Here is a 15645-nt window from a genome sequence, read left to right on the forward strand (position 1 = left end):
CTAATACTGGATGAGGGTCAATGAGTGATGATTTCATTTAAGACCAAGAACTGATTGTAAATACTCTAATTTCTCATTTTTTCTTGAATCTACCATCTAATAGAATTTTTTAATTCAGATTACTTTTAAAATGTAAATGTTAAGACCGTTCACTTGGAATAGGACTTTTTAATAATGCAGTAAGATGATTTATTCTAATTCACAACACTTCCTAGGCAAAAGGATGTCCGGAGCTTCCGTGGCATTGGCCACTATCAACCTGTCCCCAAGTAAATTAGTAGCCAATCTCAACTAGTTCCTTACACCAATGCAATTTCTACAACAGAAAAATTTGTGTAACGAAGGATTGTATCATCATTTGAGATGAGGAAGCTGGGAATTTTCCAGTCATGAAAACTGGTAAATTTCCTTCAAAACTGGCTGCTGAAATTTATACTTTTATTCACAGCTGCCAGGCAAATAGACAACTTCCTCGAAGTTGCTAGAATCACTGAAAAAATAAAACTTTTACAGTATTAGGTTGGAGGTATGCTTTTGTTTTAATTTAAGTAGATTTGCAATAAAATATTAAGTCTCAAAGAGTAGCTAGTTGTAATTTAATAGTCAATGGCTTAGGAATGTTATAGACCTGGATGCTAATTCTGGCTTTACCTCTTATTAGCTGACCTCAGTTTTTCAAACTGCAACATAGAGATAATAACAATTCATAGACTAGTATGAGAATTAGACAAGATAATGTTGTGAAGCACCTGGCAACTGGCGCTAGGTTGTGGCCCAATTAATTGTCAGTTATTACTATTACTGACAAAAATATATGAGATAACTCTCCTTTTTAAATCATGGTTAACATGGTTCTTCAACTGGCTTTTTATTTTCTGGTTCACAGAAAGACTGGGGATGCTGTTATTCAAAATCCAGAAACATGGACATATTCTCACATACAAGATTGTGTATAAAATACCCGAGATTTCAAGACCTGCCCTTAATTCTACCCAGAAGCCCTTTAGTTTTAGGGCAATTTATCTCAGCGTCCTGAAAAAGGTGTCATAGAAAAATGCAGGTTTAGGAAAAATCCTGGTCAATTCTGTCTTAGAGACCACAAGGGCCAGCCGAGAAGACACACGGCCAATTGAATCGTACGCACAGGGGTGCAGTTTCCTCTGGTATCCCGGCCTCTACCCACACAGGCCCCTGGTGCCTGCGGATTCTGCCTTCTCCCCAGCATCTCTGGTGTTGTATTTTCACCAGACTCCGAGTACCTCATTCGTATTTTTTTGAACAAACTGAAGCTCGCTGTCAAGCTTCCTCCTCCCTTTGCAGATTTCCAACACAAAACTCAGTGGTGAACACGCTCACTTTATTTTCCTTGACACACCTCTGCAACCCATGGGATCTATGTCTTTCACGCTCACGCGTGCACTCATTTAACATGATCATCTCAGCAGCTCTGACCAAGGAAATGAGTTTTAGGAGGCCTCTGCCTTCTCCCACCAGCAGCCTTTTCTGGGTCCTAGAGAAGCCACAACTCCTGCTGATCACCAGTTCCTGCAATCCTCAGTGCTGCTGGCATGAGGAGCTCCAGCCCCATGTTCCTCTCCGTGGCTTTGTTATGCTAAGGTTGCCTTCTGTTTCTTAATTTAGTAACACAGCAACTCAGTATTTCATGACCTTGGTGCTTTTGGAAAGTGCTGAGGAGTTATTATTTTTTCATATATTCCTCAGTTTGGGTTGTTTTCTTATGATTGCATTGAGTTTATAGATTTTTGTCAAAAAATGCCACAAAAATAGTATTGTGCTTTTTACAATAATCATATCAAGGGATACATGATGTCTACATGTAATACTAATGATGTTTACAACTAAATACAATGTGGGATGCTGGAACAGTAAAAAGTTAAAATTGCTCTACATACATACTTAGCATATTCTCCAGTACAAGAGGTAAAACCTGGCCACATAGAATATAGGAATACAACATTTGTTATCTTTAGGTAAGATGCTTTAAAAATAGTGTCATAGATAACTAAACGTATTTTACCATCTCTTCCAAGACTAAAGGGTGGATGACAGTAGGAATTTTACTTTTCAGGTTTACAAATATTCTCTGAGATTACTTGTTCAGAGCTCAATGCTATGACAGTTTCAAAGTCTATATGCCTGTCCTCCAAAGGACTAAAAAATAACTTTAAGCGTTTCATCTTCCTGTTTCAAAACCTTAATTTCTCTTTTGTAATATAACTCTAGATCAATTCAGTTACATCTAAAATCAGGAGGTTCAGGCAAGTAGTGTAAGATTAAATCACTCTTTTTAAGGCAGCTGGAGTTCGTTAAATTGAAAGATTCCAAAGGCTTGCCTCAGAATGTTTTTAGAGATTTGCATTTGAAAATAACTTAGGGAAAAAAGGAATATTATTTGTTTCAAAAATGTGTTGCTATTGATATTAAAACAAATGTTAAAAATAGACAAAGAATCTTGTTTACCATTTGTGGGTTGTTAGTGGTTTCTTAAATTTTTTGGTACTGTTACTAAGTTTGTGTTGCTGCTTTTTATATGAACTGTTTGAATCAAAGCAGCTGTTTTTACTGGGACAACATGCCAATTTTGCTAGAGATTTTGAGGACATGCTTTAAATGGAAAGTCCATCCAAGAAGTTGTAGGAGGGCTAACTAGGCTAAATTAAATAGATCCCACCACCCCCCTGTAGCTTCAATAAATGCCAATTATGGGTAAATAGCATCTGCATTTGTGTATCTAAAATATAGCCCTGTCCTGTGTGGGTGAGTATGATTGGAAAGCCCAAACAAGAAGCCCAGGATTTCTTTCTTTGTTTTATTTATTTACTTGATTTCTCCAACACCTCAAACCAACACTTTTTCAACCAACACTTCAAACATCTTCCAAGTTTTAAAGAGTGTATTATCTTGTTATCTCTAGGATTGTCTTTTTAATCTATTTTTTCATTGGATTCGTTAAGACTCTCATCATTCATTAATTCATTAAAAAATTATTTATTGAGCTCAACCAGAGTGGCTCAGTTGGTTGATCTTAGTCCTGTGCACCAAACGGTTGCCGGTTTGATTCCTGGTCAGGCTACGTACCTGGGTTTCGATTTCAATCTCGAGTTGGGGCACATATGGAAGGCAACCAATTGATGTTTCTCTCAAATTTCTCTCTTTCTCTCCCTCTCTCTCTTCCTCTTTCTAAGCATGTCCTCAGGTGAAGATTAAAAAACAATAATTTATTGACCATCAATTATAGCCCAGCTTCCTAAAGGGATTCTTTCTAAAATGGAAAGTTGTTCATGCCTCTTTAGCACTGTTCAATAAGCCTCTAACTTTCAAGCAGGAGCCCCAGCTGTAACACAGCAGGGAAGGCCCATCATGACTGGGTGTTGTTATAACCAGGATACCTTCTCCCCCGACCCCAACATTGCTATGCTTCAAGACATATCAGATTATTGGTGGTCTCTCATCATGCTTTTGCCCATGACCATCCACGGTACAGAATTCTTCCCAGCAAAATCCAGCTGCCTTTTGTACATTCTTCAAAAGTCAGTTGAAGGGCCACCTTTTGTGGGAAACTCTACCTAGTAAATTCTTGTATAATAAAAGAAGACATATAGTAATGAATGAATTCCTAGGTCTGTTTCTCATCTGATCTGGAAGGCTTTTCAGAGACTTTGACCCTGAGGGGGATGTCCAGAGCAAGAATGGTAAACAGCGTAGTCTTTTAAAACTTCTGGTTTGCATCATTAATTTGGTCAGCTTCTAGAATGTCAAGCGATGTGTGGTTTTGTTTTGTTTTTTCCTCTTTGGGGTAGAGAAGATGATGGTCCTTCTCAAACTCAACGACGCTGCTAACTGAGAGCAATTCCTTCTGGATTTGTTCTGAGGCATTCTGGAATCCTTGTCCAGTGAAGTGTATGTTCCTTGTACCTATCCCAGTAGCACAAATACCAAGAAGAGGAAAATCCCTGAAGAGACAGAATACTTGGTCTAATCAAGGACTTTTAAGTACTAAAGAAAGAATCCTAGAAAATTGTTAACCAAGAGCTCAGAATAGCTCTTGAGCATTGACAGTCTAGAGTGAGGCCCTCCTTGACGAGTCCCCTTCCATTGTCATACAGGGGGTTTCAATGCCAGGTTTTTCCTTTATCAAGACCATGGGACTTCCCTCAGACCTGTGTCAGAGGTGGCCCATGGTTATTCTCAAGAGCTACCAGTCCTGGGCAGGGAAAGTCAGACACCCTCTAATTGTCCCAGTGTATTGCTTTCAAGTAAGATTCATTATCTTCTCTCTCAGATTTATTCTTCTACAAAGGTTCTTTAAAATAAAACGGTAGCAACTCCCTCTCCTCCACCCAAAGTCAGCTTGACATAAAAAGTCAGCTCCCAGGAAGCACATTATGTACTCAGGAAGTGACAGCTCCTGGCGGCCTTCTAACGTTGATTTGTTACTGTTTACACAGTAATGAGGCCCCAAGTACACCTGTGTTTTAATTTACATATGTTTTCTATTTTTGTTATTAATCTCTAAATATATTGAAGGTAATATTTATATTTGAGCCATCAATTTATCCTTAACAGCAACCTGCACTATGTTTTACAGTCAGAGGTAAATAAATATGGGTTAAGTTACTGATGGAATGAAATAAAATTCGTATTTATGACTTTAGAGAGTAGAGTACAATGTAACTTTCTGTAACTTCTTTCACTAGAAAAAGTTCACTCCATGTTGGTTTTATCACGCTGTCAACATTGAGCAAAATGTTAGTTTTCTTACTTGATCCTGGCCACAAACTATAACAGAATAATGGAAACCATCTTAGATTCTATTGAAAAACATTAGTATGAATTAATCTCCTTATTGACAAACAAGATAGGACCAAGGACGTGGAAGCATGGAACAGACCAAGAGATCTCAGAGGGAAGGCCGGAAAGATGGTGGAAAATTAACCAAAGAACTTACAAGTGTATATGAACAGCCCGTGGACACAGACCATGGTCAGGTGGGGGCCTGGGGTGGGGTGGGAGATAGGTGAAGAAGGGTAACAAGGGAAGTCGGGGGACATCTGCAATACTTTCAACAATTAAAGGGAAAAAATGTTTCTGCATTTACAATTATTTTGATTTCACTAATTTTGTGCAAATATTTGGGAATGGAGCATTTGGGGACATTTTCAGAGTGAAGCTGGGCTTTCAAATGTTTCTGGAAAGCACACTGCAAAATTAACCTCTGTTGCCTTTTTGATTTGATCATTTAACTCAAATTAATAATTTCATTTGGTGTGTAGAAAAATGTTATTTCTTATTGTGCAATAGAATCTATGGAATATTTGCCACTTATCCAAATTCTTTAAAACAACAATTAGCATCCTAAACTGAATAGCACAGATCTCCAGAATTAATAGAAGTAATAAGAAATGATCACATGGGAAGAAATAACTGCTTTTTCTGAACTTGATGTTTCTGAGTCAAGTCCTATGTACTGGCATTCCAAGGAAAGCTTTCACTTTTTAAGTTCCCCTTTTCTCATAATCAAATGTAAGTAAATTGTTTTATTTTTCAGATTGGAATGCCCATTCATTTTGCTTAGCCACTTTCAATCTGTTGAAAGCACTGGGATAGACATCCGCAGATATAAATCCTCAGCCTGTCTCTGTGTTATGCTGTGAATTCATCTTTCACTTTTTCCATGTACTCACAGTCCAACATATATAAGATCGTATGTGTCTGGCACATCATTGAAGCTTAGCCAATGTTTGTTGAATGGATTAATTCATGCTTAGTGTGACTTTGGTCAAGATCTCTTTATCTCTACAATCAAATACAATGATATCCAAGTTCAATCATTCTAATCCAAATTGCTATGAATATAAATCTCAAAGTATTTCAGAGTAGAGCAAAGTAGGCTACTGTGTGTTGTTATTTAAGGTGTATATTCACCTTTCATCAGTGGTTTCATCTTTGAAGAAAGGAGGTGATATATGACTTGTACTTCCTATATTCTTAATGATAAAAACATTTTCTCTGTAAACTATTTTGCCATACATTTCAGGTTGTAAAATGGTTCAATAACAAGAAAAATCAGAGTCCTTCTATTTACGCTGCCCCATAGACTGAATTTCTTATTTTAAAGTGTAGTTCACAGGTTGGTGTTTCTTTTTTGTTAGAGCTCTACTAACTTGGTCCTTTACGAACAGCACACAGGTTTCTAAATTACATCACCCTTTAAAAATCACAGCCAGTGCCTTCCACACCCAGGAACACACTGTTCTACAATAGCTCTTTTACAACAATATTTGGTGAGGTTCAAGGAGTTCTTCTTTCGCTTAAGGGGATAAATCAGTGGACTAATGTTCATGTAAACTAAGACCATGGTTATAGAGATGATCCTTAAAGTAAGAACTTTCCGATATTCTCTTTAACGCTCGACGAGCTGTTGATCCCACCCTCGGGAGACCATGAACATGCCCAGAGACTCCATTTCCCCACTTCTCTTTGTGACAGATGAGTGTTCTCAGTGAACTTGATATTTAAATTGTCAAGTTGTGCTGGAAACAATGTGAGCTACATTTTTTTTTTTTTTTTTTAACTGAAGTAGATGTTTAATAGCCTGCCAGGAAAATATCAGGGCAATGTAAGCTTTTGGTTAAGCACAGGCCCTGTCAGTACAGCTGGATGATCTGAGTGCAAATCCCTCTCCTCTGCTGCCTCGGGCCTAGAATCTCTACCCTTAACTTTTAATTTAGTTTTCTTATCTCTAAAATTGAGTCATTTATAGTACATACATGTTTGTGATGTTTTTAATGAATTCAGTGAATTGATATATCTGAAGCATTTAGGACACTACCGGATAAATCAAAGCACTCAATAAGTTAGCTATTATTATTATTATAGTTATCATTGTTTTGAAAGAAAACCTTTTAAATAATCTTTACTAGGCACAATACCAATACATTTCCTACCCAGCATTGCCCAGTATTGAGTTGTAAATACGTGTTCTTCAGATTATGGCTTGAGAATATTGTATTATAATGATAGCATGTTAAAAAGTCAATAAAGTGTCCTTCCTTAGGAAATGGCCAGAAATTTATTATTTGTCTAATGCTCTGACAGATACTTTCAAGGATAACCCAACGAATATTGAAAATTCAATGCTGGGCAATGCTCAACAAGGAAATGTACTGGTATTGTTGGTATATTATGTTGAAAGACATAAATTTAAACATTCAAGAAGTTCAGCAAATCCAAAACAGGGTAAATATAAAGAAAATGATACCTAGGGAATCCCAGTCAGCTGCTAAACAACAAACAGAAAGAGAAACAATTAGAGAAACAATTTGAAAAGATCCAGAGAGAAACAAAACATTAGAAAGAGGGAAGCGGATGATTCAAATACTCTCTGGTTTATCATGAAAACAATGGAGTCCTGAAGCGAGTGGGATGCCATGATTAGAATGGGAACGTGTCTCAAAAATAAAGACAAACATACAGACATTTTGATATAAGAGAAAACTACGAGAATTCGTTACTCTGAGCTCTGCACTAAATGAAATTCTAAAGGAAGTTTTCAGATGGAAGGAAAAGGGTACCAGATGGAGACTCTGATTCTCAGGAAGAAATAGAGCACCAAAAATGTTTTTTAAAAGCCCACAATAATGTAACATTTTTTTTTTTTTTTAAACTACAACCAGATTCGAAAACTAAATGTTTGTGTTGTTTTTTTCCCTCTCCTTCACTGCTTTCAACTGTGTTTGGAAAAATTTACCCTATTGACCCTAAAATGTCTCAGCTAACCACCTAGACTCTTCGGTCTCTTGCAGCAGTTAAAAAAATTCTATCTACTGGACTTTTTTTTTTTTTTAAATTGCTTTTAGAGAGAGGGAGGGAGGGAAACATGGACATGAGAGAGAAACATTGATCAATTGCTTCCCGTAAGCACCCCAGGAAGCAATGTAAATAAAGAACAGTTACAACTGAACAGTAAGAAAAACAATCCAAATTAGAAAATAGAAAAAGCAAAACAATTGAAGATGTTTCCCTAAAGAAGATACATGAATGGCCAACAACAGTGTGTAATGATGCTCAACATCATTTTTGTTATCAGGGAACTCAAAACCAAAGTTCCATTGCACTTCACATCCCTTAGGATAGTTATAGTAAAAATATTTGAAAATAACTTGTGTTGGTGAAGATATTGGAAATTTTAGCCCTAGAATTTTGTTGCTAGGAATGTAAAATAGTACAACTGACATGGAAGATGGTTTTGCAGATCCTCAATAAGCTAAATAGAAAATTACAGTGTAACCTACCAATTTCTTACCTAGGTATATACCCAAGAGAACTGGAACCAGGAGTTCAAACAAAAATTGTACTTGAATGTTCATGGCAGCACTGTTCACAATAGCCGAAAGATAGAAATAACCCAAATATCCACCAATCAAGGAATAAACAAAATATGGTATGCCCATGAAATCAAATATTAACCACAAAAAGGAATGAAGAACTGATACAGGCTACAATATGGATGAATCTTTAAAAATACTCTAAATGGAAGAAGTCATACACAAAAGGCCTTCTATTGTATGATTCCATTCATAGGGAATATTTAGAATAGACAAACCCATAAAGAAAGAAGATTAATGGTTGCTAGGGGCGGGTGGGAGGTGAGACTAGAGAGTAGGCGCTTAATATAGGTTATCTGTTTGGGTGATGCAGCTCTGCAACTAGATGGTGGTAAATTTAATGTCACTGAATTATATACTTTAAAATTGTTAAAATAACAAATTTTGTTATCTGTATGTAATAAAAGACTTCCAGAAATTGTTGAAAAAGGGGGGGGGTATTTAAAGAGTTTTGTTTTTTACTAAAACAAAATAAAGAGACCTATTTAATCACAGTGATACAGGAAGCTACTTTCTCATTGAGGTAAATACATATGTTTCTATTTTAGATACTAGGGAATAATTTAAGCATGAAGAAAGGTGGCTATTGTTTCAATGAAAAATATAGAATTATAAAGTGTTTGCTCTGGTAACTAAATTATATATCTTATAAAAGAAGAAATTAAAACTTTAGATAAATTGCATGTGTCCAATAGCACACAGTTAGTAAATGGCAGAGACTGAAATAGAAGTCACATTTCGTGACTCTGTTTCCATCCATTATTAATAATATAAATATAAATTATTCTACCACATCAGTGTAACTCCATATGCCTGTCTATGAATCTTACTACTTAATAATTCAACCTGTATTAAAGTAAAATAAGCACATATGATTGCAAACCTTGGTTAATATAATTATCATTAGGTCAACTCTAGCCCCCTATAAAAAGAACAGATTCTAAAACAAAGATGATTTACTATCTTCTAATCAACATAAGCAAGTATTATAGTTACAGTATGCTTTTTCCAGCCATATGCCTGAGTAGTCATCCTAAAAATATCTCTTGCCCTGCCAAGTAGCTCAGTTGGTTGAAATGTCATCCTGTACATCAAAAAGGTTGTGGGTTCAATTTCCAGTCAGGGCACATACCTAGGTTTGGAGTTCGATCCCCAGTTGGGGCACATGCAGGAGGCAATGGATGGGTGTTTCTCTCTCACATGGATGCCCCCCTCTCTCTCTCTAACATCAATAAACATAGCCTTAGGTGAGGTTAAAAAAAAATCTCCTGCCTAAAAGCATATACAAAGATATATTAAATATCTTAAATGATTTATAGCTGAAGGCATGTGAAATATTGGAACTTGAGTCTCCTAATTAACATTGAATTTAAAAGAAAGTATAAACCCACTTAGGATAAAGAAAATCGGAGTGGAAACAACAGCATTAACATTGGGAAGTGGGGAAGCATTACACTTGTGATAATGAAATTAACAGCCCTTTAAAAAGCTGACGTCTAATCTGGCCGTGGAGAAAGACAAGAAATGACATTATTTACGCTGCAGAATCTTGGCTCAAAAGGCTCAGGACTTACAACACTAGGTACCTGGTAATGGGGGTAAATTTGGGGATAAGTATGTAAAGATTTGATGAAATATGTATGAGAAACAGAAGTCCCAAACTTCTTCCAACACTTTGGCAGCAGGCTGGAGGTTTACACTGTGTGGAAGTTAGAACAGAGTGTCTGGTTTGGGCAGCACCTGGCTCAGTTGTAATTAGGGTCGGTGTTGAAAAACACTAAATGCTGAGAACTCAACACTCTTCCTTTATTCAGCTCACAGAAGGCTGCAGCCAGGCCCCTGAGTTCCCAGCCGGTGCAGGCACTTTGCAGAACCTAACCAGCCAAGAGAAACAATGTAAAGATATTAACATGTAGGCCTTCCTAATTGCATTGCTTTGGGGCACTGCTGGTAATAAAGTACCACAAACTGGGTGGCTTAAACAACAGATAGTTATTGTCTCACAATCCTGGAGGCAAGAAGTCTGAGATTAAGGTGTCCACAGGGCTCGTTCCTTCTGAGGGCTGTGGGAGGACTTATTCCTGCCTCTCTCCTTGGCTTATGGATGGCCATCTTTCCCTGAGTCCTCCCACATCTTCTTTCTTCTACTCATGTCTCTGTGTCCATATTTCCCCTTTTTTAAAAAAAAATATCTTGCCCGGCCGGGCGTGGCTCAGGGGTTGAGCGTCGACCTAGGATCCAGGCGATCGGGGTTCGATTCCGGGTCAGGGCACATGCCCAAGTTGTGGGCTCGATCAATGGCTCTCTCATCATTGGTGTTTCTGTCTCTCTCTCTCTCTCCCTCTTCTTTCCTCTGTCCGAAATCAATAAAGATATATTTAAAAATAAAAATAAAAATATCTTTATTGATTTCAGAGAGAGGAAGGGAGAGGGTGAGAGAGAGAAACATCAATAATGGGAGAGTGATTGATCGGGATTAAGCCCACAACCCGGGCATGTGCCCTGACTGGGAATTGAACCGTGATCTCCTGGATCTTAGGTCGACGCTCAACCGCTGAGCCATGCCAATAAAGCTGCCAAGCTCCATAAACATGCCCAAAAGTTTTCAATTTTCTTATTAACGCTCACTTTGAAATATAGGAAGAGAAACAAGATTGAGAAAATAACTCTGAGGAAAGGTATACAGGATGAAGGAAATTAAGAAATAATTTTCAGACAGATATGAGAAGAATGAACGAATAAGAACACATGCTCTGACTGAGACAGGGCCTTGCAGCGATTCTACTCCTATGGGGAGTTCTCAATTCTATTCTTATATGGGTTTGTGTTTTTTTTTTCCTTTTTATAGACCTAAGAGCTAAGAAATTTTGTACACATAATAAGGAGATGAGAATGGAGGACATTTTCTTGTAGCTCTTAATTACCTGAACTCCCTCTGTTACATATCAAAAACCACTTAAAGATCTATTGCTAAATTTTTAAAAACAGAAGTTAACTAAGAAAAAGATTAGATCTTACCAAAACCTAGTTGAAGGTTGAGCATTATAAACCACATACACTGCATATGTTACAGGGTCATTAGAGTTATCGATGTCCTCAAAATAAACCACAATGTTTCAAACTATCATTTTGATACTCAAGGGGGTGTTATAGCGTAGAGCAGTGTCCCATGGTGAAGTTCCAAGTGGATACACACATTTTCATTTTAGCTTTCATTTTGCTTTAAATTAACGTACATACACAACTGTTATTCTGTGGGTACAGCTCTGTGAATTTTAACACAGGCATGAATTCACGTAAACACCTGCGAGTGAGGAAACAGAATGGTTGCAACAGCCCCTTCCCCTAAAAGCTACTTAGTTCTGCCCAACGCCTTTGCGGGCAGACTCCCCCTCCCACCCCTCCCCGAACCCCCGGCAGACACTCACCTGGTCTCCATCACCACGTATCTGCGTTTTGCAGAATATTATATAAATGGATTCGTACAGCATATAACCTTCTGAGACACTTTTCCATTTCACCTAATGCCTCTGAGATTTATATAAATGTATTCCTTTTGCAGTTGCTGAGTAGTATTCAATTGCATGGATGTATCACAGTTGTTCATTCGAGCGTTGAAGTACATTGGGTGCTTTCCGATTTGGGGCAATCATGAATAGAGCTGCTTAAACTTGGGTGTTGGTTTTTGTGTGAGCATAGGCTTTCATTTATCTAAGATAAATACATAGGAGTGGGATTGCTGGGTCGGTGTTAAGTCTATGTTTAATGTTTTAAGAAATTGCCTAACCATTTTCAGAGGGACTGTATAATTTTGCATTTATCAGCGATTTATGAAAGTTTGCATTGTTCTACATCCCAGTAGCGCTTGATAGTGTCTGTATTGTTTCCCTTAACCATTTTCATAGGTTTCTGTAAAATGAGAAAATGATAGTTTTGAAAGGGAAAATGGGAAAGGAGAAACAGCAAGACTCTTCAACCATAAGCACCTTTTAGGGAAAAATCATTTTAGGAAAAAATAAAGTGGAAGTTGAAATGAATTGGTTCTGTTCAAACTATTTATGCGAACATGTCTCATGGAGACAGTATGTCTATTTCTAAGGGTAACTTTACTAAAGTCTAAAGATCTGCTCATAGAAAAACTTTCATACACACACACACACACACACACACACAGACACATGCATATATATCTAAAGCTGCACTTATGTATATATGTATGTATAAAATACTAGGACAGGAATGGTCATTACAGTATTTTAATAGCAAAAATCTGGAAGTAACCTGAGTTTCCATAAACTAGAAAAAAATAAATTATAGTCCATTCATACAGTGAAAAATATTGGCATGATAAAAATGAATAATCTATAGTTACATTTACTAATCTGGATGAATTTCACAACATTGAATAATGATGTAAAAATGTTTAAAGTATCATATCAATTATAAAATGTTTAAAAACAAAAGATAATACTATGAATGATTTAGAAATTCATGTATATGTAGTAAAATATAAGTGCATGTGTGCAAATTAAAAATAAATAAATGACTGACTTGAAGTTTTTGGCTCAGCGGATAAAAATATTAAAAGTCTGCACTCTGTCCTAAAAAACAAATAAAAAGCTGAACAAACAGAAAAACCAACAACTCTTCTTAGATCCAGCAGAGAAATGAAGTGAAAGGGAAAACTGTTGACCCCAAAACTGAAGAGAAGTGGATTCAGAGCATCACCGCCCATCAGAGCAGAAAACCACAGGCAGAAACCTCCTTGAGAAAAACTGCTTGGGAGGAAATCAGGGTCTGAAGTTGATGAATTGCTGGAGGCAGTGGGACAATTCTGAAATGAAAAACTTCAGACAGAATGACCTAGAAAAAGAAATGGATAAATTCCTAGAAACATACAACCTACTCAGACTGAATCATGAATAAATAGAAAATTTAAATACTCTGATAACTAATGAAAAGATTGAATCAGTAATCAAAAACCTCTCAACAAACAATTGTCCAGGACCAGATAGCTTCACTGGTGAATCCTACCGAATTATCAATCTTTCTCAAACTCTTCCATAAAATAGAGGAGGAGGGAACACTCCCAAACCCATTTTATGAAGACAGCATTACTCTGATACCAAAACAAGACAAGGGTGCCACAGGGACAGAAAATTACAAAAATCCTCAACAGTACATTGGCAAACAAAATTCAATGACAGCACATTAAAATGATCATATGCCATGTTCAAGTTCATTTACTCCAGGGCTGCAAGTATAGTTCAGCATCCTTAAATCAGTGTGATACTTAATAAAACCAAAGGTAAAAATTACCTAATCATCTCAACAGATGCAGAAAAAGCATTTGACAAAATTCATTTCCATTTAAAATAAAAATTCTCAACAAAGTGGGTAAAGAGGGAACATACATCAACATAATACAGGTTCAAAGGTGAAAAAGCTGGAAACTTTTCCTCTAAGCTTAGGAACAAGTAAAGGATGCCTGATCTCACCATTTTTATTCCGCACAGTGTTGGAAGTCCTAACCAGAAGAATTAGGTAAGAAGAAGAAATAAAAGGTATCTAAATAGGAAAGAAAGAAAGAGAACTGTCACTATTTGCAGATGACGTGATATCATATGTAGAAGACCCTAAAAACTCCACCAAAAAAACATTAGAACTAATAAATGAACTCAGCAAAGTTGCAGGATACAAAATCAATATGCAGAAAACTCTTGCATTTCTGTACACTAATAATGAACTATTAGAAAAAAGATTAAGAAAATTCCATTTACAATTACATCAAAAAGACTAAAATGCCGATGAATAAATTTAACCAAGCAGGCGAAAGAACTGTACACTGAAAACTATAAGACATTGATGAAAGAAAGTGAAGAAACCACAAATAAATGGATAGATATTCTATGCTCATTGAATACAAGAGTTAGTATTGTCCAAATATCCATACTACCCAAAGCAATCTACAGATTCAATGCAATCCCTACCAAGACATCAATGGTATTTTTCACAAAACCAGAACAACTGATCCTAACATTTGTAGGGACCCACAAAAGACCCCCAAATAGCCAAAATATCCTTAAGATAGAAAGTTGGAGGGATCATGCTTCCTAATTTCAATCTATATTACAAACCTATTGCAATAAAAACAGTATGGTACTGGCATAAAAATGGACACACAGATCATTGAGAAAGAATAGAGACCAGAAATAAAACCATGCTTATATGACCAGTTAATTTATGACAAAGGAACCAAGAATATACAGTAAATGACCAAAAACTTTTATTTTTCTTAATTGATCTAAAAGTTAACATTTTGTTCAAAGTAATATTAACAACAATGTATGCCCATGTGGTGTGTGTGTGTGTGTGTGTATTAGGTACTTGCATTATCCATTGAGTGATATAATGTTATTTGAAAGTAGACCTGGACTAGTTATAAATGTATGTTGGAAACTTTAGAGCAATCATTAAAAATGGTTAACGTCTGGCCGGGTGTGGCTCAGCGGTTGAGCGTTGGCCTAGGATCCGGGAGATCGAGGTTCCATTCCTGGTCAGGGCACATGCCGGGGTTATGGGCTCGATCCCCAGTTGGGGGGGTGCAGGAGGCAGCTGATCAATGACTCTCTCATCACTGATGTTTCTATCTCTCTCTCTCCCTCTCCCTTCCTCTCCCTGAAATCAATATATTTTTTAAAACAGTTAAAAATAGCATGATAATTGATATGATAAGGAGGAAAATGAAATTATATAAACTGCTCAATTAAAACCATAAAGACAGAAAAAATATGTAAGACTAAAGTAAGAACACTGTAAAAGGGTAACAGGTAGAAAACAGGAAAGAATATGGTACATACTATTTATTTTTATACTTACTTTAAATATTGATGGTGTAAATTAAAAGAGATTGTCAGAGTGGACTGATAAACAAGAACCAACTCTATATTGTCTACAAAAACCCACTTTAAATATAAAGACACACATAGATAAAAAGTATAGAGATGGAAGAAATTATATTATGCTAACACTAATAAAAAGTAAACAGGAGTAACCATGTTAATTTTAGTTAGAGTAAGTTTCAGAGCAAGGAATGTTACTGGGGATATAGAGGGCTATCACATCATGATAAAGTAGACAATACTCCAAGAAGTTTTAAAAATCCTTAACATGTATCCCCCTAACCAGAGAGTGTCAAAATATGTGAGGCAAAATCTCAGAGAACCACAGAGAAATA

The sequence above is a fragment of the Miniopterus schreibersii genome (genome assembly GCF_964146895.1).
Source record: "Miniopterus schreibersii genome assembly, chromosome: 8".
NCBI lineage: Eukaryota > Metazoa > Chordata > Mammalia > Chiroptera > Miniopteridae > Miniopterus > Miniopterus schreibersii.